Raw genomic sequence first — 25717 nt, 5'->3', positions numbered from 1 at the left:
AACATGAAGAAAAACCTGTAAACCATTTGTTGATTCAGAAAACATTTAGCTACTTCTACTGTGTGGGAAGCACAGTGCTATGGATTGCTGAGGCCGTGTCCTCAGAATGTTTGTGATCTTGTCCTGTGCAGAGAATTCTAGAATGGTCACCTAAAGAGAAACTGAGATCTGGGGAACCCTTGAGGCTGGTGTGAGAGTGACATGTAATCATGGTCTGTGGTTCCTTTGCTTATGAGGTTTGTCTTGAATGAAGTGGCTAGCTGGTATTCTGTCTTCCTCACACCCCCTGGTTCTGGACTCACGCCAGTGAGTGTGACCTGCCTGCCTGGAGGAGGACCATGCTGTGGTCAAGGTCTGGAGGTGGCTGAGCTTCTCTGATTAAGATTCAGCCAAAGACAAAGTAGAGAAAGTCTGAGGTGGGGCTCACTCTCGGTGCCTTCATGCAGTCTTGGCTAAAGAAAAAAAAATGAATTCCTGATTTATGTATCAGAATAGATTTCATTTCCTGGAACTCATTTCAGAATGGATATTGGAATGTGATTAATCAAATGTGGTTGGAGTGAAAGATGTGCTCTCCTTGCCAATTCGCTCAAAACTCATTGGCCTGTGTGCTCTGACACAAGTGGGGCTGGTGCATTTACTGATGAAGCCCTGAGAGAGTAGTGAGAACGTCAGCAAATAATTGTTCATGGGGAACCTGCTTCCAATCAGATGGTTTCCTCAGCAAGAATTAGAGGGTACACAGGGAGGCTTCTCTGGGCTGCCCCCTTTCTTGACAAGCTATCAGGCTGTTAGCTCCCAGCCTCCGCATCCCAAACCTCCAACCTCCTTGACAGTGGGGCTTCGTTCTTGGTTTGATTCTGAGCACAGATTCTTCCCTCTTTTATTTATTTATTTATTTATTTATTTTTAAAGATTTATTTTTTTATGCATACAAGACCTGGGGTGTAGGCCAGAGGTGCTGGGGGTTGAGAGGATTCACCTGAGACAGAGTGGGGAGCAGAACAGGAGGATCTACTAAAATTGAGGGGAGCAGCAGGTGAGACAGGAGAGGTCTGCTGCCTCATGTGGGTCACCTCCCAGGCAGAATCCCAGGGAATCATGCTGCAGTGGCTGGCGATAGCTTGATAGTGCTGTCTTCAACCCCTGCGCCACCAGGGAGGCTCCTCTGCCTACTTTTATTTTTCCTTTTTTTTGTTGCTTATTCTTCGTGCATCACAGGCCCTGTTTTCCAGGCCCTTCTCCTTGGATTGCGCTGTGGAGTTCTGTATTGATCCTAAACAAAAGCCACTTTTGTACTCAGCTTGTTATGAAAGTTTGGTAACCTGTGACACATGGTTTTCAACTTAGATATTTTCATATTCCTTGGTGTTCGCTGTGGGGATCTGGCTTTGCAGAATGTCAAACTATTCTGCTATTCAGATTTTAATTGAAGTAAATAATAAAAGAAAGTCATAAAAGATTGCTCCCTCCTCCACCTCCTCCTATGGGTTGAGGAGGCATCACAAATCTCCCATGACAAGCAGAGTATTAAAATACCAACTCCTCAAACTTAGGATGGACCCCACACTGTTACTTGCTTTTGAATATGCTTGTGGAGGAAAAGTGAGTCCACCTAACCTCTGACTGTTTAATGCCCTTTTAGAAGATGTGCTGATCTTTTGCAAAAGCAGAGATAGAAGGTTGTCCATGCACCGAGCACAATGCTGTTGACTGACTGATAGTGACTGAGAGGCACCCTGTGTTCTCCGAGGGGAGTCAGGACAGAGTTGTCTTGGCTCTTCTGGTGCTGCCTGGCCTCCGTCTCCCAGATGCTTATGACGGGGCCCACTTAGATGTCACCTTGATGCACGGGAAGATAAATGGCAGCTGTTTTGGCTGACTGGTATCATCTGGCCTGAAAGGGACAAGGTAGACTCAACTGTGAGTCACCAATTCAACAATTTTACTGAGCTTCTGCTTACACTAGAAGCATGTGTTCTAGGCGTTGGGCATAGAGAGAGAGAGAGAGGAAAGGCCGACAAGCAGTCTGTTCTTGTAGAGCTTATATTCCAGGGGAGGGACAGGCAGTAAAGGCATGCGGTGAACCAGATAATATCCAGATGGGACAGGGAGCAGAGAGTGACCCTGTGTCCTGCTTGGACTTTATGAGTCTGAGCGGACTCTTTGGGAGGATGACACGGCAGAAGAAGCTCAGGTGGACAAGAGGCCAGTTGTATGAAGAGCCAAAGCAACACTATTAGAGGAACTTTCTGAAGGCTGCGGCTGTTACGTAGTATGTGTCCAGTATGGTAGCCACCAGCTTCATGTGACTCTTGGACACATGGAAAGTGTAGTAGAGCCAAGGAACTGAGTTTTAAATTTTATGCAATAAGAAGTTAAATTAAAATACTACATGGACGACGCAGATCTAGAGAAGGGGCTTTCGGCCAGAGGGAACAGATTGTGCAAAGGTCCTGAGGACGTGTTCCTGAGGACCCAGCATGGGGCCTCTGTCTGGAAGCCACACTCAGCCTTTAAAGAACAATTCTGGAAAACTTAAAAATGCTTCCTGCTTCTGTTTTGTGGGTCCCTGGAGGACCTAGTGAGGAACAACAGTTAACCAGATGGGAATCAAAACCTCTGCTCAACAAAGAACCAGTTTCCTTTCCTAGGAAGGGCTTCTGCCCACGTTGATGACTCACAGCTCTTGACTGGTTTTCTCTGCTCACAGGCCTAGCCTGGCCATTGTCTGTGCAGGACGTGCCCTTACGTAGGCCGGGTTGTTCGTTCTGGGAACAATTCCCATCTTTGTTCTTTCCTTGTATCTTCTTGTAACACAAGAGGCTGGAACATCTACCATTGCTTTGGGGTCACTTTGTGTTTTTACCGACTTCTCTCCATCCTGAGACCCTGAGACCTCATCTTTTCTGCCTTCACTCTCCTTTTTACCCCATTGCTAAGGTGGACCAGGCCAGCCTTGGCTATTAGAGATAGTTTTTTACCTGGAGTCACCTTTTGTATCAGAAGGGTCAGGAAAGCCAGGGGCCTCCCTGGTAGCGCAGGGTCCAAGACACAGCACTATGAAGCTATCTGCAGCCACTGTAGCTCGAGTTCAATCCCTGGCTAGGGAGCTGACCCACATGGTACAGCAGACCTCTCCTGTCTCCCTGCTGCTCCCCTCAGCAGTGTATTTCAGTCAATCCACCTGTTCTGTTCCCCACTCTGTCTCTGTTGAATCCTCTCACCCCCCACACCTCTGGCTTGTACCCCAATTCCTGTATGCATAAATAAATACATCTTTAAAAAAGAAAAAAAAAAGAAGTGTCAGGAAAGAAAAGAGGAGAGGAGAGAAAAAGAAAGCCTCTCCCACCTAAATGTTTCCAGTGGTTTTCTTACAAGCCACACCTGGATTAGGATCTCTCAGGCTCTGGAACCTTCTGTATCTCTTGGCCAAGACCTGGGCTATTCCAAGCAGCCACTAGCTTAGCCCTGCAGAGTTGGGGAGGGAGCAGCCTTGGCAGGGCCCAACTCTGCCCATCCAGCGAGGGTAGCGATTCGGCTCTAGAAGGATTCCCAGCTGAAAACAGAGACACGGTAGCCACTCTTGGCTCAGAATATGGGAGATTAGAGGAGGCCCAACTACATGGCCTCTAATCTTGGGCGAGCACTGCATTAGTCATTGGTAACCACTGTCTCTGCAGTTGCCTACCCCAAAGAAAAAAAATTACCTAGTGCCACCCTGAAAGGTATAGCAAATGTGAGCCAAGGGGATGAAAATGTTAAATTGGAGACCACAACCCAGGTCAGCTTCTGTATTAAATGGTGACCTTACCTTTCCCGCCTTGGTTTTGCCGACAGTCTATAGCTAACTCCTCTCCACCCCCAGCCAGCAGTGGTTTGGGGCTGGGTGAGGGGCAAGAGGAAAGGGTCTAGGCTGTTGTCTTTGAGCTGTGATGTGTACAAAGAAGCTGCTTAATGTTGATGACCTTGATTTGTCCGGTGAGAAGTCTGAGGTCATCAGATCAACCTGTGTTTACCCCTGAGCATGCTGGCATGTTCCACCTGCTTTGTGCAGAGTGCCTCCCTGGAATATAAGTATGCACACCTATGTGTACCTGGCTTCCCCAGAAGAGGGGCATGGTCACGCCCTGCACAGATGTGGCTCTTCTCCGTGTACCCCACTCTTACTTTCTGGCTACAGTCTCCAGAACAGAAGTACCTGCTATGGGAAGGGGCTGGGCTAGCTGGTTTAATGTGATGGGGGTGGTGGTTTTATAACATCCTTACACACTGAGCAGGGCAAGTATTAGCCCAGCTGAATTCATTGGGCCTCCAAAAATTACTTTTTTCACTGAAAAAATAGTTTTACCGAAGAAAAATTGGAACATCATAAAAAGAGAAAGAAAAAAAAATCACCTAAAATTCCAGCACCTAGATGCTGCTGCCCCTGCTAACATGTTTGCCTGTTTTCTGAGAACATAGCTTTTCTACCTAGGGGTTATTTTGCCTTTTACACGATTGTAACCACACTACATATACAGTGTCGTGCATTTGTTTTTCATTTAACGTTAAAGAGTAAGTGGATAGTAAACGCCACTTTCAGTGGCCACTTGAGTGGCCTTTGAGTGGCCCTTGAGTTCCTGTGCACTCTGCGCCTGGTGTTTGATCTGAGGCCATGGGGGTAGCTGGCTGGTCAGCACGCAACAGGCTAGTGAGGAAGCCAGACAGGCCCCTTTCCCGCCTCCCTCTGACGGCTCTTCTACTCTCTGGTTCGCAGCCTGTCACTGCCTCTATTCTCTCACACTCACCAGTTGTGTCTGCTATGTCATCATGGGTAATCCTTCCCCTGCTGACCTCCGCACTCCTTGCAGGGCGTGGGGAGAACAAACGACTCTCTTCCATCCTGTCACTTTCAGAAAGTCCTGGTATCACAATAAATACTTGTTTAGGCCAGAATTGCCTCCTGCTTCTCCCATCCCAACACCACCCCTTCCCCCCCAGTGTCAATGCAAGGCTGGAGCAGAAGCAGGACCAACGAGAGGGGCAGGGCCAGGGGCTTGGCATCCAGCAGTCGCCTTGGGCTGTGTGATGTCAGAGCTGCCCCTCCCGTGAGGGAGACAGAAGTTCCAGCTCGCCCCACTCCCGGGCCATCAGGGTGGGCCTCAGGATTCACATGGTTCCTGGGCTGAGGAGGGCCTGGGCTGGCCTGCTGTTATCATCTGGAAATTCTTAATGCATTTTGGGCAATGATTCTGCTTTTTCATTTGGCCTCAGGTTGTGTAGCAGGGCCTCTCTCACCATGCCTGGAACACACCTGGCTGCAGCATTCACCTTATTTTACCCTATTCTCTATACTCATGACTCGCCTTGAATACGAGGAGGTATGTTAGTGGAAGGACAAGGTCTTGGGAATCTAAGAGTCTGTTTCAAGCAAAGGTGTTAACTTTGGGACTTTAGGTTACTGTCACTTGGAGCGTCAGTGTTCTCATCTGTTAAGTGGGGATATTTATCCTAAGTTTTTAAACTCTGAAGCTTAAGAGAATGTGTGGAGCCACCAGCATAAGACTCTGCATATCCACATGACTACCTTGTGCTCTTGCTGCCCTATGCCTGGCATAGTGTGGTATACAGCAGGTGCTCAACATACACTTGCTACATTTCAGTTAGTGATGGCCAATGTATGCCTCTTCATGTCCAGATGGGACCAGGGTTTGCATCTTAATCTCTGGGTAAGAGCCAGGAGCGCACAGTTTGAAGGGTTCATTTGAAGGCTTTGATTTTCCTTCTCTTGTGAATTGTGAGTTCCAGTCATGGATCAGGGCCTTTTGTCTTACTAATCAAGTCACCATCACACACATGACATCATACCATGTGTCACACTACGGAACTCAAGAAAGAAGATCTTCAGCCGGTGCTGCCTGTACCAGGCGCTGGGCTGTGGTACACACACACCTCCTGTAATCCCAGCAGGCACCATCCTTACACCATGTCCCACAGCGACAGGCTGGCTCCAGGGTCCATGTTCTTAACCACTACACACCACGGCTCCTCCTCTTGGGCATACAAGAGCGGATCTGGGAGATGTGATAGCAGACTGCTTTTCAGTAAACTCTTGTGCTGGGAAAGTCCTGGGCATGGGAGGAATAGAGCCGGGACGGGCTAGATGTGCCGTTGCCAAGGAGCCTGCCTGGCACCTTGGGGAAGCCTGGTAGATCATGGGAGGCACCAAGGGCTGAGCAGAAAGGCAGCTTGGGCCAGGTTGGCTGGTTCCCATAGGTCAGGATCTGAGACTGGCGCCTTTAGGTGTCTGTGACTTTGTCAGCAGCTGAGAGCCAACTACGTGGGGCAGCCTGTGGGCTGTGACTAAATTAGGAAGAAAGAGCCCTCGGGCTGTGCTGGGCGCTCACTGGGGCAGGTGGGCGGTGGAAGAACCCTGTGGGCACTTGGAGATGAGCTGTCCAGACACACAGCACTGCCCTGTTCATGTCGACTTTTCAGAGGGCTATAGGGTCTCACACATGGAGTCCTCACAAGAGGAGCCCTTGCTGATGCCCGTGACCAGGCACTCCACCCTCACCTCCTAGGGCTGGAGTCACATAGGAGAAGCCAGGGACCTTTGTCCCTATCCGTTATAAGTTCTTTGGGGAAGTTTCACCTTGTGGAAAGCATATTTTGCTAAATAATTCTGGGCAGGGATTAGATTGGACACTAAGCCTCACTGGGGAACATCAGACCCTCCCAGACGGAACCAGCTGGAGTGACACCTGGTCACGAGGTCCCTGTGGCAGCAGGTTTTGATTTAGAAAATCTCATGAAGGTTGAGTTGGGTTTGACTGTGTAAGTGAAATTTGGAAAGAGAAGAGGGAAAAAGTGCCAGGAGAATGTCACTCCTGGGCAGAAGAGTAAGCGAGTTCACAAGTAACTAAACCATGCATGAGACCAGGCCCATCCTGACTCCCAGGTCTTTGGCTGTTTCCTCACTAGGAGTAGATTCTTAGTTTTGTTTTTCTTTCTTCTTTTTTTCTGTTTCCTAGTTAGACTTGGGGCAGGGTGTAGCCTCATGGCAGTTTCTCACCTGGCATCACTGGTGTCGTGGGCTGGTAATCCCTTTTGGGTGTGTCTGTCCTGAGCATTATGGATTTTAGTAGCATCGCCCCAATGTTGGACAAACAATAAGCCTCCCACATTCCCAGGGGATGGTGGGGGATCACCCCCAGTTAAGAGCTGTTGCTGGGAGCAGACAACAATTTGTTTTTCCTACTGAAAAGTATTGCAGTGACCACCTGGTTGGTCACCTCATTCCAGGGAACCAGAATAAGAACAAAAGAAGGGCCAAGCTGTTTCGGAAGTTTGTTGTTTAGGAGTCGATTTGTCTACTCATCCTAAAAACCAAGCAAGCAAACACCCAAACCCATCACTTTGCTGCCACCACCACCAAAAAGAAAAAAAATAATAAGTAGGCCAGGAGGTGTTGAAATTTTATTTGAAAAGTCTGCATGATTAACCCAAAACGCCCTCCAGAAGTGTTCTCAGGCAGCCTCTCTATGAGGAGCTGGCCTGGGTGTTGATATGTGAAGAGGCTGAGAACATGTGGCATAAACACCGACTGATATCTTTGCCATTTACACTCAGCGTGTGTAATGCGGCAGGAATGGCCCCCGTGCATGTGACTCCTTCCAGACGTCCGCGGCTACGCGCTGCCCTGGGACAGGTCTTTCTCTTTCTCTCACTCCTTGGCTTGCATTCCCCCCTCCTCTGCCCCTTTCCAGACTCAGGGGAGTTTACGTGAAAGCCTGTCATGATGGGCATGCAGAAAGCTGGTAGAATGCACTGCGATTTTCTAGGGAGGTGCATGCGCGACACCCAAAATGACTCTCGGCTTCGGTGGCCTCAGGTCAGCGCTTAATGTGCCAGGAGCCCTGTTCTTTTTCAGAAAGGTAAGGTTGCATGACATCGTCCCACCTTTCCCCGAACTTGGGGGAAGTCGGGGGGCTTTTCTTCTTCTCTGCTTCAGGCAGCCCCCCGGCCATGTTCTTGGCGCTAAGCGTTTGTGCATGAGTATGCGATTTGTCATTTCCCCACCCCCTCCCGTTAAAAAGAAATGCACTAAATGATTCACAGCAGCAGGGTGACATGTGACCCAAAACAGTTTTCCCAGGGAAATCAACAATCCCAATGTCAGGAAGTCTAGATGCTGTTTTTACGCTGGTCATGAAACTTTTCTAAAGAAAAATTGCATGGCCACAGGAAAACAGATTGCGTGACCAGCAGACCCGAGGGCATGGAAAGGGGACACTCCCCGAAGGCTGAAACACTCAGGGTGTGGAGTCTTGGAAGGTTGAGGAGCTTTGTGCTGGATTGCTGGATGTGTCCATGATGGGAAGATGACTGTTAAAGGCATTTGAAACGCCTGGATCTGTCGAGCGCGGGCTGAGACCCGTGAGTGGACGGGGGGTGCTGCATTAGGATTCATGAGCAGGGGACCTGTCACCAGCAAAGAATGTTTGCGACTTCCTTTGAGCACCTCCGAAGGAACCGTGATGCACATCTCAGCAACTACGAAGTCTCTTTAAGCGCAGATATAAATGTTAAAGCAGGACTCTGTTCCTAGTCCCCGAGCGAGCAAGTGAGCGTAGCAGCTCATGTCTCAAGGTTCAGGGGACGTACTTGGACGTGGATGGTCTGCGAGCAGGCTCAAGCACAACCAAACATGACTCACCTCGTTTCTTTATCTGGTACAATTAAAAGTAGCGTCAACACATTCGGGAAAGGAATTCCGATCTTCAGCTTGCCAGTGTGTAAAAGCAAATCCATACTCGTAAAATGGACAAGTATGTATCTTACATCATGGGAATTTTTTTAACCTTAAAAAAAATCCATTATGTGGCTTTGCCATTGGTTTCTGCTTTATATGTGTTGGAATCCTTTTTTTCCCCCCTTGCAAAATGTCAGAAAACCAGAAGGGAGAGGGTTAATATTTTCACATACTCGCCCCTCCCCTACATGCAGACCCTAACAGCTGCCACGTATGATTTTGTGGAATTTGATATTTCGAATGAAATGACTTCCTTATTTTCCATAGTCATATAATAATCAATTTTACCATAGAGAACTGTGTTCATGTCAAGCCCAGACTGGTCCTAATTAGCAATGGATAGAGTAGCAGGGGGAACCGCTGTCGAGCAATTGGAAGAGAAAAGGCAGCCATCGAATTTTAACCACTCTTGCCGCAGACAAGTCAGTTCTCTGGTTCTCTGTCAGCTTGGATTTTTTTTTTTTTTTTTTTTGCAGGGCACTGAAATATAGAGATGAAATGATATGTCCAGGGTCACAACACTGACAAGCAATGGCTCTGAGCAGGGAGTAGTGATGGTTCCCTTGGCATAGAGACCCCTGGCAATGGACTTGAGACCATGCCTTGGACACCTGCACTGAGGCCTTCCCCACACCCTCCTGCTCTGAGATTTCCTCAGGGAGATGCAGGAAGTGCCTGGCCCAAGAGAATGACTCAAGTCTCAACCCAACTTCTTCATCCTTGGCCTAAAATACAGTGAGGCCATTCCTCCATGAGGACCCCCTCCCCACCTTTATTCTGTAAGGTGCTTTGCAGTAAGACTTCTGCTCAGGTGGCCATTATGCGTGCCTCCCTAACTGCTCAGAGTCCAGAATACCCCACACCGATCATCCACACAGCAGATCCACACAGAATTAGCTTCACCTTATAAGACTTGTAAACAACCCAAATGCCCCAAAACAGATGACTGGCTCAAGAAGATGTGGTATATATACACAATGGAATACTACTCAGCAATCAAAAAAGATAAAGCAACATGGATGGAGCTGGAAGGGATTATACTCAGTGAAATAAGTCAGAAGGAAAAAGAAAAATATTGAATAGTTTCACTTATAGGAGGAAAACAGGGGAACCAAATAAGGGTTCAGGAAAAAAAATAATAAAAACAACAAAATTAGCAGGAAACCATGAGTCAGAGACATTCTATGAGAGTGGGGGGAGCAGGAAAAGGGGTCAAAACGGGAGAGAAGAGCCCAAGGGACTATGGTGATGGTGCACGGGTGAACTGGTGGTAAAATTCTTTGGGGACTACACTTGAGAAGAGAAAGCAAGCATTGTAAAAAAATGAACAATGAAGTAAAATATATATATATATATATAAATTATTTTTAAAAAAAGAATTAGCTTCACCTTAGCTGACAGACCCTTCATGAGCCATTACGAGCAAAACTAACCACCATAATGGTGTGCTGGTTCAGCGCCCATTAAGCGTGGGGGCTTAATGGACCAAGTCCACCAGCGACCAGTTTCCCCCAACTAGAGCTCGCACTGTCGGGCTGAGCAGCAGGGCCGGGCCTGGCCGAGCTCAGGCAGAGACACCTGGCTCTCCCTGTGCATCTGCTTTATTCCTTCCCCACCCAACCCAGGCTCTGCTTTGCACACTGCAGTCACCACTCTTGACTCTCCTCCTCACCAATTTTCCCTCCACAGTCCCTTCATGGCACGAAGGTGGAGGTGATAATTTGTGGCTCTGCCCTATTGTTTGTTCAGATGCCCCTTTTGCTGCTGCTGAGCTGTTTCTGGGGATGGTCATTAGGTTTTCTTGACTGCAGATACTTTTTTTTTGTGACTGTGTGAATCCTTTAAGATCATTTGTCTATTCCTGAGGATCTCTTGCAAATCGATGGGGTGTCTTTCCTCTGTCCAGTCCCTGGAAGCAGCCTCATCCACGTCCTCAGCTGAAATCTTCAGTGCTCTCCACAGTCCAGCATGGAGTCTCTTCAAACTCATCATGTCATCACAGACTCCGCAGGCTGCGAGGGTGCTGGTGGGAGCCATGCCTGTTGAGAAGTGGGGGTCTGCAGTGGCATGCAGGTCCGGACACCAGACAGGGTCTTGGCAGGGACCCCTGCCATCGACTGTTTGCACGTGTAATGGATCTATGCTTCAGAACCTTCATTATCCGCAAAGTAGTGCCTTATTGAACAGATGATCTGTGGATGTTCTGGAGTCTCTTCAAACTCTCTTGTGAAATCTTTGAAGATCAGCCAGTTACACTTGTTCTTGAGGACACCTTGGCTTCAGGCTGGCCCTCCTCAACTCCTTCCCGAGGGAGCGCCACCAGGCCCTCCAGGGGAAGGTTCCACTTGTTCTTGAGGTAGCCTTGGGATTAGGTGAAGCCTCTTCCTCTTTATGGTCACTGGGAAATCCCCCTCATGGGTCCTTCGGGAGCTACAAGGACACAAGTGACTGTTTCTCTTGGTGGAGTGACTCCGGAATTGCTCAGAGAGCACTGCTTGACTTGCACAAGAGAACAGAGTGTGTGCATGTATTTGGCCCAAAGCATGCAGTTGACTGTGTCTGGGCTCTCCCCCCTTGCTTCCCAGTTGAAGTCCGGGTCCACCGCACATGGTGGCCAGCTACACTCTGTAACTCAAGTGACAGAGTTCCAGCGCTTCTGCTTGTTTTTGAAGCTGAACTAAGTGCTAACTTATACTTGACATTTTCTCTCTTTTCCCTACCACCAACCTTTACCCCCTGGCTCTTTCTCCCTTACCACTCCCTCTAAACCTCAGAACCCTCGCCACATTTATTAATGTCCACTAGTTTCCATAAGTATTTTACTTCGTCAAGTCTTCTGTTATAGAAATGTCTGGTATTTGTTGTCATTCTGGCTTGCTTTACTATGTTACTTCTTAAGGCCCTCAAACTCCTTCCATTTTGCTGTAAATGGCAGCATTTCATCTTTCCTGATGGTTGAATAGTATTTCATAATCTCCTTTATCCAGTCACCTGTCAGAGGGCACTTAGCCTGTTTCCATGACCTAACTATTGTGAACAGAGCTGCAATAAGCACTCTCGAGCATATTGTTTTTTTGATTGATGGGTTCGTGTTTTTTGATTGATGCCCAAGTGTGTGGTTGCTGGGTCATACAGTATTTCCATTTTATTTTTTAAGATTTATTTATTTATGCATGCAAGAACTGGGGTACAGGCCAGAGGTGTGGGGGTGAGAGGATTCACCAGAGACAGAGTGGGGAACAGAACAAGCAGATCCACTGAAATACACTGCTGAAGGGAGTGGCAGGCGAGGCAGGAGAAGTCTCCTGCGCCATGTGGTTAGCTCCTTGGCTGGGGATCAAACTCATGATGCAGTGGCTGTGGATAGCTTCATAGTTTGCGTCTTACCCCTTGCGCCACCAGGGAGACCCCTGCATTTTATTTTTTAAAGGTAAATCCAGATCATTTTCCACAATGGTTGTACCAGTTTACATTCCCACCAACAATATAGGAATACCTCTACCTCCGCACCTTCTCTAACACCTGTTGTTGGGGATCTTTTTAATGTATGCCATTCTCACTGGGTATCTCAGTAAGATGGGATCTCACTGTGGTTTTAACCTGCATCTCTCTTATTGGAAATATGATGAATATTTTTTCCTATGTCTGTTGACCTACTGGATAGCCTCTTTGGTGAACTCTCTGTTCATATCTGCCTCAGTCATCTGGGATCTTAACCACAGGTTTAGTTTGTAGCGATTTGAGAAAATATCTAGAATGGCATGTGCAACTGTAACCAAAACAGGTCTGTCCCTCTAAATTTTGCTGCTTTGTCTTTTATCTCCTCTCTGCAGTAATGTTCACAGGGCCACAGCTTTATAAAATACAGGCAAAATCTCAAAGCCAACTACGTATAGTATTCTCTGCCTTGGGTGGTCCCTATTTTGTTGGCCGTGGTCAGAAAGATATGTGTCTTAAGGCACTAGAAACTTTCATCCATTTTGGGAAGTGGATGATTTCCCAAATACATAGTTACATTGTTTATTTATAAAATAACCACCTTAATGTTCTCATTTACTCTAAGGAATGTAGAAGAATTAAAGAGCACGTGTTCCCAGCACACAGAGAAACACACACCTTCTACTTCATGATGAAACACTTACTATATTCTGCTAAGGTCTGCATTTCCGAGTGCTTGGAGACTGTCATAAATATAAGTGAGTTGAACAATGTTTGTTCAGTGCCTCTAATTTACTTGGCACTGAGCCAGACTGATGCTCAGGAATCTGAAAGATCTGAGGATGTGGGTGATGTCTTCCAGGTGGTAATAATTGAGGAGACAAGAATCATTCCCCCAGCAGACCTCACCTATCTGCAGCAGCAACTGTATGCTTACTTTGGACGAAGTCTTGCCACAAAAAAGCGTTTACTGTACTATGTGAAAGATGCTTTGATATATTGATCGATTGCCTGCTGTGCCTGTGACCTTTTGTGGGCTTATAAAAATTTCAGTGTTTATTCTTAAGTATAATTTAAGACAAGTAGTCATGCCATTAGTCATGCTAAAAATGATTTGTGGAGCTCAGAGAGGAAGAACAAACTAATGCTCTTTCTTTATAGATCAGTGAATCTCAGACTTTGCTTCACAATATTGTTCTCTTGGCAAGCTGTTAAATATCCTAACACCTAGAGTGAATCAGAATCCCCAGAGATGTGACCCCAACCATCAGTATTTAAAAACACACCACTATCTTCCAAGAAATTGTGACGCTACCAAGTTTGAAATCTAGTGATATAGATGACTTTATCAAAAACTTTTTTTTAGCCTAGAGTGAGTGAAAGGTAGATTTTCTTATAATGATGTTACTTGACTAAAGAATTGTTGGCATCCTGGAGCCTGACCCTGCTGTTCTCTGTCCTCATGAATTCACTATGAATGGAGCTTTGCTTTCTTCCTGTTCAAACCTAATAACATAGCACTGAGCCAATCAATCAACCAACTAAATTTCCTGAGCTTTTGTGAACCTTGAGTGTTTTCATGAACCTGGAGGCCAAATGTTGTTGAATAGGTTGACCAAGTCTCTTAAAGGAAAGTAGGTATAAAAGTAGTTACATGTGCCCCCTGAAATATTTTTTTACAGTGTTTGGAAAGGAAACCCTTTCTTGGTGTAGTGGGAGGCTAGTAGATAGAGGTGGCTCATTGAAAATATGGCTCTTACTCCAGTTGGATGGTGGGACAAGATATTCTAGTTCAGTGGTTCTCAAGGAAAAGCCTCAGAATCATCTGGACTTGGAGATTCATATTCTCAGGCCCCAGAGCAGAACTCCTGACACAGAAACTAGAGGTGAGCCTGGCTTTGGTATTTTTAGAAAGCTCTCCTGGTACCCACCAAAACTCAAAAATCCCAGCTGTGCTCCACCATGTCAGTTAACAGGTCCATTAAGTGGGGCACAGGCGCCTGTCTCTGACCTTATCCAGGACTAGGAGCAGTGGAGGCTAATAAGTTAGATTTCTCGGTGCTGAAACCATGACCTGAGCATCCTCACTTTTCCAGGTATTGTAAACACAGTTTTAGAAAACATCCATTGTCCTAAAAGCATAAGGCATAAAAAACCTTAAATGTTGGCTCATCTGAACCTCCCATCTCACAGATGAGAAAACTCAAGTCTGCAGAGTCAAGTGACAGCAATAAAATATCAACAGTTCCTAGTGGTAGAGTCTGTGTAAGAAGCGGGTCTATGTACAACCCAAACAGTGCCCCCTCTCACTACCCTACCCCCACTGCCTCTTCAATTTCACGTGGACTCCTAGTATTTGGTTTAAATCACTTTGGTTAAAAATGTCCAGGTTGATAGTCAGGCAATGCTAGGAAAAGACCAGCTATCTTGCTATCTTGAGAATTTTAATTCTTGGAAAATAACCTCAATTTTTATTTTGATTTAAAAGTGGCTTGAATTTTCTAAACATCCTTGTATCAAATAAAGCTCAGGGAACTGCACCGCTGAAATTAAAGTTCCAAGATCACAGGAATCATCCCTGCAGCCTGTGTTTACTCTCAGAAACATGTAGATTAGACCCTCTACCTCCTCAGATCACACACTGGAATTGCATTTTCCTTAGATTTAGTTAAAAGGAAAAATGTGACAAGTCTGTTCATTGAATGTTTTAGAATTTTATACTTCATATGGTGGCTGGTATTTACATAATTTTGACAGTGTTCAAAGATGGAATCTAATCCGCATTCTCTGCAGAGCTTCGTCTTCAAAGCCTCATGGCAATGCATACATGGAACATTTAGCCAGGAAAACAAGTCAAGAGTGTGACACTCAACTGTTATCTCCACGAACATACATACAGGGAAGATGTGTACATGCATAGAAATGTTTATTGGTTCACGCACTTACCCGGCAGGCACTATGACCCAAAAATGGAACACATAATTCCTGCCTCTAAAATAACTATGAGGCAGTGAGGAAGACAGATGAGTGAGTGACTAGACAATCACAAGAGAGCATGATAGGAATTAGAAGAGAGTGTAATCAAGGCTAATGGAGCAGCAGGGCATTCTGGAGGAATCATGGAAGGGGTACCAGCTCTCACTGGAGGGAGGCAGAAGTCAGAGAAGGCTGCCTGGAGGAGGTGGCATCTGCAGTGCACATGAAAGGATGAGAATCAGGTGAGGTGGAGAAAGGAGGAGGTTGTCAGGGAGAGGCATTTATGCTTGTACAGACATTGTCCTTCAATGGGGTACAATTGGCCTAGAACCAATTTAGGTAGAACCCCTAAATACTCCATTTGCCTGTGTAGACACTAACATTCGTCTTCTCAGACAACTTTGTGCAGCATTTTTAAACATATATTTCAAACAGCTTGTTTTCCCATCTCAAATGACTCCAGTGTCCCCAGGAAAGTGTGCAGGTTGAAAGGTCACTATAGCTTATGTTTCTGAGAAAACACAAAGAGGTCTCCTACCTAACCTCAGAAATTAAACTGAATTCCTCCATCTTAGCCTTCACCCAAAAAAAAAAAAAAAATTGAAATTCCACCCAGCACAAACTTCCTCAAGAATTGTGGACAAACCACCTCCAGCCGGAGTGAATTCGTGATACACTTTACTGTGAATACCATGCATCTGTCTGGAATGCCTGGGGAGAGGAGAGCATCTTAAGAGGCACTTGTGGTGCTGTATTAATTAAATCTTCATGGGTACAGTGCAGAGAGGCTCTCCTGGCACTAACTGCCTGCCCAGGAGAATAGGAGGAAGGGCATCGCTGGGTGCTCCTCTGCTTGCTCCCTGTCCGCGGATTGGTGGTTTTCTCTCTTTAAAAGCATTTCTGGGAGCTTAAAAATAGCTTGATTTGTGAGTAATAATAACCCAATTGCATTCAATTCAGGAATAATACTCATCCTTGTGACCATCATCCCATCATCATCACCATCCTGCTGGCAGAGCCACACGTCCTGTTTGACCTTCTACACCGGCTCAGACACTACCTCTGTTTGACAGATGAGGAAATTAAACCTTTGAGTTTCAGATTTCAAAGGTACAAAAGTCATTGGAGATTCTTTTACCCATCTTTCTCATTTTACAAAAAAAAAGGGGAGGGGGTCAAGTCGACTGACCTGCAACCCCATGGGGAGTTAAGAGTGGCTGTGAGGCCAAACCTGGGGTTTCTGATTTCTAACTGACCGTTTCTTCACTCCACCATGCTACCTCCAGTCTCCAGTGTGTTAAAAGAAACCTGGGGTCTCCTAACCTCAAATGTTAAACCAAATCCCTCCATTTTAACCTGTACAAAAACATTGAAATTCAGCCCAGCATGAATTTCTTTAAGAATTGTGGACAGACAAACCCTGGGGGGGGGGGCGTGCACATGTTTCTTTAGGGAAATGTTGTTGAAACCAGCCCTGCAGGGTGTTTGAGAACCCACGAGACTCCTGGAAAGCCTCTTATTCTTACCCTTTTCTACTTGTAGATCGATGCAGATAGGCAGGCGTGGAGGTAGATATACACACGATGCTTGGGTGTCAATGGGGAGAGGAGATGGAATCAGAATGGCAGAGTCTCAAAGAAGACTTGAACTTTAATTGTATAATTTTATTTATTTTTCTGATAACAAATAATGGAGGCAAAAGTGATTTTAATGATACCATTTAATTTAGGATGAAGGGATGAATTTGTTATAGTCTTCATATTTTTTAGCTTTAAAGTTCAAAGAAAAACAAATATGAATATTAAAAATAAATTACCACCTTAGTACCATCATATTATAAAATAAAGATATTTTAAAGAAAAATAGTATGAAAAGAAAGAAGAAAAAACTAATATATGGTTTTTGGTGGCTCGCTGGTTAGGTGGATATTAATTTTCTCTTTGCTTTACATCTTTTCTGTTAAGTATATTCTTCTCTCTGTATTTGCTGCATTCTGTGTACATTTTGAGCCACTCAATAGCTCCATACCACAGGTTGTTTAAAATCATGTCCTGGATACATTAACTAAACTTACCCTGGTGATCGTCTTGCAGCAATACACACATCATTACACTGTGTACCTTAAATTTAAACATGCGATGTGTCAGCCACATATCACTAAAATCAGGGGAAAACCCTACTCAGGCATCTTGGAAGAAAAACCACAGGTTAAAGGACAAAGCTTTCTATTTTAGTACCTTTAAACAAAAGGAAAAACAACAACAACAAAATACCCAAACCAAAAACATCACCTCCAAGGAAGTTGGACCAGGAATCTGGTTTTAGAAACTCCCTTTAATGAAAGTCTAAACAGAATATTGGTTAAAAAAACCCCTTGTTCAAACTCCAGCCAAGTCCCTTATTCTCTGGAGGCCCTTGGGCGGTTCAGTCTTAATATAAACTGGACGTGGTCACATGTGACTTAGCTGTGCACGTGGTTGTCCTGGAGATCAGATAGCTAACGAGGCGGACGCTCTTGCTGACACTCCAACAGAAAAACATGAAACAAAAGAAAGGTGATGGGCTTGTCATCGCTGTTATGAATCACCCCAGGAGTGCCGTGCTGATGTGAATCATCCCATGATAACATCACGGCTAAAGCCCTAACACTGGCAATGCCAGCACTGACCCAGTAATCTCAAAATTACTCAGAGGCCCAGCGCATGTTAATCTGGCAGCTCTGTTGTTACCGTGAAGATCCATTATCAAAGTGTTGATTTCATTCCTCTCCGAGCACAGAGAAGACTCGCCTGGCGCAGGCGGACGGGGACACGTCCCACTGCGGAGCCCCTGCATCAGCCCTGAGGACTGGGCAGACCTGGGTTCCCCTCCCTGCTCTGCTCTGTCTAGATGTGTGACTTGGGGAGATTCACACATTTTGCCAGCTTCCCTGGGTGGCACCTTTTTCTTCTCTAGCATGAGCAGTTTAACTCAATGTCCTCTGAGGCCTCTTCTTGATCTTAACATTTGTGATAGTTCCTTAGAGTTTGAACTTTAGCCCCAGTATGACCGCAGCAGCGCATTGTCAGCCTTGTACCCTGGCGTGTGGGGACTGCTCCTTGTGGCTCACAGTCTGATCAAGCTTCTAGGCATGTGACAGTAGTGCTGAGAATTTATGATCTAGAAGTTCAGCTCCCAGGCGGCACCAGGATGGCAAGACCCAGCAAAGGCCTCCCTGAGTGTTGCATTTTATTTGCTTCACACCGTGCAGGTGTAACAGGGCTTGCACAGCAGTCTCTTGCCTGGTCATGAGCTCTCACCTGCACTGCGTTTTAGCTCACGGCATAGAAGAAGACAGGGCTTGGCCTGGAAAGGAACTGAGTTGAACTGGAAGTGAACTTAAGTTGCTGATTGGAATCGTGCTCTTTGTAAAGTTGGTTGATGGGGTCAGTTTAGGCTGGTTGCTGCCTGGAACTGCATTTCTGGACTTCTGCTTCTGGATGGTTGAACGTTACCCAGGACGAGCTTGCAGATGAGTCTACTCGCATTCCTACAGGGGAACTTCAGCTGCATTGCCGTCGGACAGCACTTAAATCTGTCTTTGACACCTTCTCGGGCTCACCAAGCAAGCAGCTGCCAGGACTCTGTAATCCCCTCAAGTCCTGTTGCCACCCCTGTTCCCTCCTCCCTCAGCAGATGCCCACCCTTAATTTTCACCTGCCTTTTCTCTGTGTTCACCTCTCTCTGCATGTCCTGTCATCTGTCTCCATCTCCAAGAAGCTTTGTCTCCGTGTTAGCAGGCCCCACCTCGCCACAGCAATGTTGATGATGATGATGACAACTAGGATGATAGTCAAATGGACGGGAAAGAGACAGGAGTGGTGAGGGTGGCGGCTGCATTGGTTTAGTGGGTGCTCACTGTGTGCTGGGAGCCACGGGGAACGGGTGATGTGCACCCCACCATTTAAGTCTCAGACCAAGCCTGTAGCTTAGGTATAACCACCCCTATTTCAGTGAAGGCTTAGAGAGAATACATATTTTCCCACTTACAAGCACACACTGGAATTCATACCCAGGTGGATACTAACCCTGAAACCTGTGCTCTCAGCTGCTGGACGCTGCTCCTTTCAACCGCCCACCTCCATCTGCTGGACTCCACTCATTCTACCTGAAATCTCAGTGACAATGAGCTGATCTCCAAGAATGCAAGTGACAGACATTATTTCCTCTGAAAAGGATGAGTATTTTATCATCACATAGAAAATGTCCCCACTTTAGTTATTTTCCAGCTGATTCCACACCCTGACATCTGTACAGCACATGACAACTTGGGGGCACCCTGACAATTTTTTTATTTACTTGACCCCACATCAACCCGCACAATATAGATGAGAAAACATCATGGCTTCTCTTTTTATAAGTGAGGATGCTGGGGCACGGAAAGGTCAAGTCTGTTGAGTGCTGTGACACAGCATGAGTTGGGTCAAGAATCCAGGGTGCCTGGTACCTACCCATGGTTCACACAAGACAGCCCCACGCTGCCCAGCAGGCACTCGTATATCCTCTAACACTTCAGCTGGTTCTCAGTGTGGCAAAAATTGTCTGTTAGTTGTTGAGAAATGAAAGTATCTCAATGAGAAACTGACCCCTACTCCCTGGAACACTCGTGTGGCCAGGCCTGGGTCTCTGAATCTATGAGAGGTAGTCACCCCGCCCACACCCTGTGGGGAACTCTCCTCCCACACCCCAGTCACACCCTATCCTGACCATGGCTGTGGGGATCTTACCCACCCAGGCTGAGGAGCATTCTGCTTTCCCAGCCTCCAGGAGGCAGGCCTCTGGCCAGCAGTTACTCACCCCAAGGGCTTGGCTCAGTTTCCCCTCCGGGGCCCTGAGGCTCCAGCTTCTGGTGCTCACAGTCTGCTCCACAGAGGAAGCCAGAGATTGACAACTGGGCCTTGGAGGGAGTATGTCCCAATTAAATGTTGGTGGTTTAAGTGGGTTGGCTTTCTTTTTGCATTATTATTTTTATGAAGCAATTGAAGGAAATGTATTGGTGCACCTGCAGGAAAGTCAGGGCAAGTCCCAGGGCAGCTGGCTCCAGGCATTACCAGGAGTCCATCCAGCAGCTGCCCGTGCCCATCTTGAGGCCAGGGATTTGGGGCATGGTTTTATTCTCAAGCAGGTGTCCTTTAAATGGTGGCTTGACTTCAACCAGTTTCACAGCCCAGGTCTGACAAGACAGCACTCCCACAGCTCCCGGATACCAGGGAGTGTCTGTCTAATTTCTGTGGCCAGGGGCTTGGACTGGCTGGTTCTGGGTCACATTGGAGGAGTTTGACTATTTCCCTTTCACACATGAGAAAGTTCTGAGGGTTGCAGAAATTAAACAACTTTCCCCCATCCCACAACCAGTAACAGCAGATAGAAGCAGGTCTCTGGCCCAGTTCAGCCAATAGGTGACTATGCCACACACAGACGCATCTTTGCTTTTGTATTTGGAACAAAAGGTCCAGTGTGTTTTTCTTCAGAGTTCAGCAACAGCCCTTGACTTGGCCCTTCCTTCACTTGCTACGTTTCTCTAGAATTTCTGAGCCTCAAACCACTTCCTCTCTGCACTCTGCTGTCTGTTCTTTACCTCCTGTGTTAACCTGTCTCTCCTGCGATCTCAGAAGCTTTCTCTATTCCCGTCCCAGTGTTCCTACGGTCTAGCAACTTTGCCCGCCTCATAGCAATTGCTCCATCCACGAGGATCCTGTGGACAGACCCATGAGTTCCGGGTTGGCCAATTTGATGGAGTTTCAGGTTCCTGCTGGCCGTGTGCATGCTCTCTCGCTATTCCTTTCAGAACGGGATGAATTACATCACAGAAACCTTGCTGCATGTCCAGTGCCCTGACTCGAACTCAAGATGGAAACTTTGCCTCCCTCCTGGTGCCCAAATACTAATCCATGTTGCATCCTGCTTGGGACTCAGAAAAAAAATGTGAAAGAGCTTTGGGACAAATAACGAGCACTATTCAGCTGGAACAGCTGTTGTGTTCCCTGGGTGGGTACAGTCTGTGGCACATCCTTTCGACATCATGGAATTAAACCATTAGAAACAGTTTTCATCTGCATCTCCTAAATCTCCCTGCATTGTACAGGCAGCTAGTTCTCCTTGCTGTTATATTTTAGTTTTAAATCTCTTGAGAAATGCTGATTTAATCACACACACACACACACACACACACACACACCATTGTAAGCAAGCAGGGAACCAAAGGTTTTTATGTAATCATGCACTGTGAGTTCTCTGTAACAATGCATGTCTCTGACATCCTGCAGGGGAGGAGGCGGGAGAGGGATCAGAGGGAGGGAGGGAGGAGCTCAGGGGACTAAGGTGATGGTGCACAGGTGCATTGGGGAAGGAAACTCTGTGGGGACTACACCTGAGGGGGTGGGGGGAAACAAATATTGTTTAAAAAGGGCCACATCAGCCCTAGTGACACGGAGACTTGCAGAGGCCTGGATGACTCAGTGGCTCTGCTGAGTGTTTTTCTGAGTGTGGATCAGCCTCCTATGTGGTTGTGTGATAGATATTCTCGTTTTGTGCCTGGATGCCCAGGGATACAACTCACTATGAGCTCACCCCTCCCAGATCTGTGGGTTGACCTTAGGATTGCAGGTGGTGCCACTGCCCGGGTGTTTGTAGGGGAAAAGAGGATGTGGTGGGTACATAGAACTGCTCCCTAGACAAAGAGCCTCCCTACTATCATCTTTGGAGCTTAGCAGGGGTGGGTTCAGAAGGGAACCCCATCTTTGCATCTCCCCAGTGGTTAGTGAGTGCCTTGCATCTCAAAAGTAGTTACTATCTCTCTGATTAGAGGGGAGGACCACAGATCAATATGGGTGCAGATAATAATTTGGTAATGAAATAGTACTGGCACTTAATTACTTAGGCATGGCTCTTCTGTCAGGCTCTAGAAGCTGCTCTAGATGTCCTAGGGTCTCATTGAGGTTTGACTGCCACCAAGCTTTGGGCACATCATTTTCTCTTTGCTATTGAGGGGTTTAGAGGAGTTGATCTTACCTGCCATTCTCAGCTTCCCCAGACGGCCATTGCTCTAGCTGGTAAGGAAAGTGGGCTTTAAAAAGGAAGAGGACCCTGGGTTTTGCCTGTTTGTGCAAAGTCCCAGAGAGTCTTCGGATGCCTGCTCAGATGTTCTAGGCTCCCCTAGGACCTCAGGGCCATGAGTTCAAGCCAACAATATCCACACCCACCACTGCTTCTCTCAGTGGAAGCCTTTTTTGTATCTAATTACCTCTGTGGTTGGTATTAGATTCTTATTGCTGCTGTAACAAAGAACTACTACTCTAGCAGCAGCAACAACACAAATTTCTTATCTTACAGTTCCAGAGGCCAGAAGTCCAAAGTCAGCCTCACTGAACCTAAGTCTAGGTGTTAAACAGCTGGTTCCTTTTCGAGGCTCTGGCTTAAAATATTTTCTGGGCTGTTCCAGTTTCTGGAGACCCCTGCATTTTCTGGACTCATGGCCCCTTTCTCCATCTTCAAAGGAGGAGGGACATCTCTCTTTGCTGACCTCTGATTCTAATCTTAGATCTTCTCTCTGATTCTGATCCATTTGCCTTCATTTTATAAGGGCCCTGGTGATGACCTTGGACCTATCCCGATAATCCAGGAGAATCATTTAATCATATCTGCAACATCCCTTTATCATATAAGATAATGTATTCATAGGATTAGGATTATGAGGATTAGGATATGGATATCTGTATGTGTGTGTGTGGTGGGGGTGGGGGGCATTATTCAGCCTACCATAGAGATTATCCATGTGCTTCAAAAGAGACACTCACATCTCAGATCACCAGGATCTGATCACCATGCCCATTTTCTTCCCTCTTCATTCTTTTCAAGGCCATTACTGAGTGCCCACTAACCTGGAGACAGTGTGCCAGGGAAATTCCAGAATCTCCAAGACTTGCTGCCTTCCCTCATGGAGCTTACGTCTACTGGAGGAGAAAGATACATAGGCAATTATTTTAACACAAGGTAGAATGTGCTAAATGATACGAGTGATAAACCAAGGCGGTGGGAAGACAGGAGGGTGACATCACTTCTAGTCCCTAGAGTGGCAGATCACTACCCTCATTTGGGGCTCATAAATATGATTGCAACGTGTACCTGAATATTAGGTTATTAACTCTTACAGGCCAAGAATTTTAGGCCTTAAAAAAACAGGGTGATGTGTCTTTTCCTCTTAATGAAAGGGTCTTTTATGCAAAAAAGGTATCTAGTTTGCATGATTCAGGTGAAATCACTTCTACTCAAGGTGGATTAAAGTTGGGGGCAATAGACAGAATTTACTAGGCAAAGCAGAAGCTGGAAAGAAAACCTAGTTAGCCTTCTGACTTCACCCTGGACCTGAAAGGGTAAACTTCTGCAACCTGGGTCATACCTGGAAAAGTACTTGTTTCTATGCCTGACCAACAAATAGCCAGCACGGCTGACTTTCTTAGTTGGGAAGACAGTTCTTCCTCATGTGTCCTGTCAGAGGTGAAAGGGATTCTCCAACAAGAGCTCCCACCAGCCCAGAACGCAGTTTTAGAAAATACAGCTGACTTCTCTGGGAAAAACAAAACCAACCTTGTCTTACTCTGGTCATGGAAACCAACTTGGCACCTCATTATCACCTTGTTAGCAAGGACAGGCTTCGTTGTGGACGAACCTGGTAGGAAGGGCTGGCCCTGTGTGGGCAGGGCTTTGAGTTAAGCTTAATTGCTCTGCTAAAGCTCAGCTACTTAATGCTACACAAGAAGAAATCTATCATCAGACTCTTGACCATGCTCCACTTCCTTTCCTATTCTTGACCACATCAATAATTAGTATCTTCTCAGCTCAATACTGCCGTGGTTTCTGTGTGGGACAGCCACATGGGGGCCACCCAGGCTTGACTGCGACCAGCACAATTACACAGAGGAGAAGAGGTCTAGGGCCACCTTCAACCTTGACCCCCCCAAGTCCCCAGTATCTTAAAATGCAGCCCTCAGCGTAGCACAGCTGCTGGCTGGGCAGAGGTAGAATCTCTTTAATTACTCAGCAAATTCTTGATTTCTCACAATAAGAAAGAATAACCCAAAGTCATTGCATCTGACTCTGAAAAGTGTTTTGTGCTTGTACTTTAATGTGGGTGTGTCTGAAGTTCTGAGCTCTCATGTCAAGCAACACTGCAGCAGCTGTGGAGATGCACTTGAAGAGGGTTGAGAAGATGCAGACTCACCCTCCTGTGCACTTTTCAAAGCCTGGCTGGGGTTTGACTCCCACATCTACACACTCACCAACAGTGAGTGTAAGCTCACCTCATCTCTTTGAGCTTTCAGTTTTTGTTCTGCAAAATTAAGTGAAAGTTAATTTATATCACAGAACTGATGGAGCCATCAAATGGGTAGCCTTGCAGTCAACGTAAGACTCTCTCATCTTCCTGCTTACCTCTCCCTCACCTGTGTCCACCATTCTTGCAGACCAAAGCAGAGCCCAACCTAAGCAAAAGCTCTCTTGCCTCAGGTATCTCTAAAATGGGGGAGGGGTGACATGCATGCACTCTCCCAGGGCTGCCTTTTTTATCCTCACATGTGCCTGGCCCTCCCTCCACCTTCTCTCATTGTCTTGTGATCATCAGATTTGCACTGTGCAGAGTCAATGAGAGCGGAGTCCTGTTTAAGTGTCCCAACTTTGCAAGTCTTAGCCGAGGCATGCTGATCAGGCAGCCTGGGTTGTCCAAGGTCATCCCAGTGTCAAATACAAAGTCTCATTCTCCTCATTAAAATGTCGTGGAAATTCCAGTTCATCAACTTCTGAACACATGTGATTACATCTCCTGCCCGGAAGGGGAGTTTCAGACCCAGGAAATAGGGTGTTGCAAAAGAGCTCTGATTGTAACCGTGTAACCCAGGCTTTCTGGGAGAATATGCCTCCTTTTCAGAGCATGCCTTTTGAGTTTTGATCCAGAAGACACTGTAACCAACCAACAGAGGTCACATGAAAGTCACAAGTTAGGCAGCACGCTCCTGCTCCTGCCATGAGATTCTGAGAAAGCCACTACCACCTGAGACTTCAAATTCAGATTCTTCACTTGTAATTCTTGTAGTCATTCCTTTTATTGGTTGGATTTGAGAGCAGACTGAAGGGAGAAAGATTCTTGTTGCTTTGGGGTGTGGCATGGGGACAGGGTCAAAAATGCGTTTGGCACAAATATACACATAATTCCCTCTGTATGCAATTTTGAAGTCTGCTTTCTGATCTTACTATTAAGAGTATATGGATTTTCTCATGTCACTCATTTTTGGGGTATACATCGACCTTACCAAATTTAAGATAGCGTCTTCCTCTGGCAATGATGAGGTGGGGTGTCGGGGTGGAGAGCAGATACCCAAGGGGCATTTACTGTGCTAGAGTGTTTTCTGTCATAAACTTGGCCCTGGGTACACCATTTTGAATGTTTTGAATAGTTTGCGATAAAGTAGAGAT

General features: G+C 46.4%; 1 protein-coding gene across 1 annotated transcript in view; it reads left to right on the top strand.

The window, feature by feature from the left end:
* RBM20 (RNA binding motif protein 20) overlaps positions 1 to 25717 on the top strand; it is a gene marked incomplete at both ends in the record, with an annotated part of 164683 nt that overhangs the window by 90903 nt on the left and 48063 nt on the right. The gene's annotated exons all lie outside the window — the stretch shown is intronic.

The sequence above is a fragment of the Talpa europaea genome (assembly GCF_964194135.1).
Source record: "Talpa europaea genome assembly, chromosome: 10".
Classification (NCBI taxonomy): Eukaryota; Metazoa; Chordata; class Mammalia; order Eulipotyphla; family Talpidae; genus Talpa; species Talpa europaea.
Note: the sequence above shows the minus strand (reverse complement) of the source record. Positions and strands in the feature narration are given on the sequence as shown.